We start from the raw sequence: 1,513 nt of genomic DNA, 5'->3' as shown, positions 1-1,513 counted from the left end.
TACAGCTACAGAGAAGGTGCAGAGAATGATCAGCTTTAACATAGGAGAGGTCCATTCAAAAGTCTGATAACAGTGGAGAAGAAGGTATTCTTGATAAAAACTATTCTCTCAATCATTATGAACAACCTTTCCTTCACTAGCCTCCAGCATCTCCTTCTTGGTCTTTTTTTGGTTGTCTATTTTGTCAATCGTACAACAGAACAACCTCGGTTATCCAAACATCAATTATCCAAATTTTGGATTATCCGAACAAGAGCTCAAGGTCCTTGTAGAGGCATTTCAACTGAAGTAGGAACATTCTATTCCTTTTCGTTTCCATTACCTTTTCCTCCCATTATCCCACGATGACTCATTTTTCCCAAACAAAAAGTAGTTCAATATCTTTCAGCTGACAAGAACATTTAATGTAACTCTTTTTTTTGATGAGAGGACGGAAACTGAAGTCAGCAGAAAAATCTTCCCTCTCTCAGGTGCTCCCTCAGTATTTTGCACCTTTCTCTCTCTCTCTCTCTCTCTCTGTAAGGGCTCGGTGGTCGCTGAGGAGGGAGGGACAACACTTGGTTAGTCTGGAGAGCGGGACAACACTGAACAGAAAGATGCCAGCTGCTGTCGAGGGCAGGGACAAGCCCGAAGAAAGTGTTAGCAAAAAATTTCATGAACTTCAGTCAAACTCTAGCCAAAAAGTGATTTTATTTGTAAAATATCATGAATTTTTAAGCAATATCTTAAAACAGCATTGGGGAGATAGGAGGTGAGTTACTCACGACAGAAATCCAAACTGCTTTTGCACCTACAGTATTTTGTGGCTGGTCCAGTTCAGTTCTGGTCAATGGTAATCCAGGATATTGATTGCAGTGGTGATTTCAATGACAGTAATACCATAGAATGTCAAGGGAGAGATGATAGTTTGAGATAGTCATTAGCTGACACTCGTGTGGCGAAAATGTTAATTCACCGAACAGCCCAAGCCTAAATGTTGTCCAGGTCCTATTGCATGGATTGCTTCAGCATCTGGGGTCACAGGAATGGTGATGAGCATTGTGCAGTCATCAGTAAACATTCCTACTTCCGAGTTTATGATGGGGATCAAGCCTCTTCTTCAACATGCAAAAAAGGTGAAGCATTTGGCTGGTTGGATCTGAAACAATATTTTGTTTTGGTTTGGCAACATACAAACAGAGGCTAGGTTATTGTGCAGAGTTAAAAAAAAAACTTGAGGAGCTTGCAAATTTGACGTAGAGTAGATAATAGCACTGAAGCTATATATAAATTGTAGATCATGTATCTCTACAGAGGTGAGTATAGTTTTGATACAGAGCAAGGGGTGTTTTCCACATAGATTCGTAAAAGATTACCTCAGATTCGAATGGGATCTTGATCAGATGGGCCAATGGGCTGAGAAGTGGTAGATGGTGTTTAATTTAGATAAATGTGAGGTGCTGCATTTTGGGAAAGCAAATCTTGGCAGGACTTATACACTGAATGGTAAGGTCCGAGGGAGTGTTGGTGAACA

The sequence above is a fragment of the Chiloscyllium plagiosum genome, chromosome 16 (genome assembly GCF_004010195.1).
Source record: "Chiloscyllium plagiosum isolate BGI_BamShark_2017 chromosome 16, ASM401019v2, whole genome shotgun sequence".
Lineage (NCBI taxonomy): Eukaryota > Metazoa > Chordata > Chondrichthyes > Orectolobiformes > Hemiscylliidae > Chiloscyllium > Chiloscyllium plagiosum.
The sequence above is the reverse complement of the archived record's forward strand: the minus strand, read 5'-3'. Positions refer to the sequence as shown.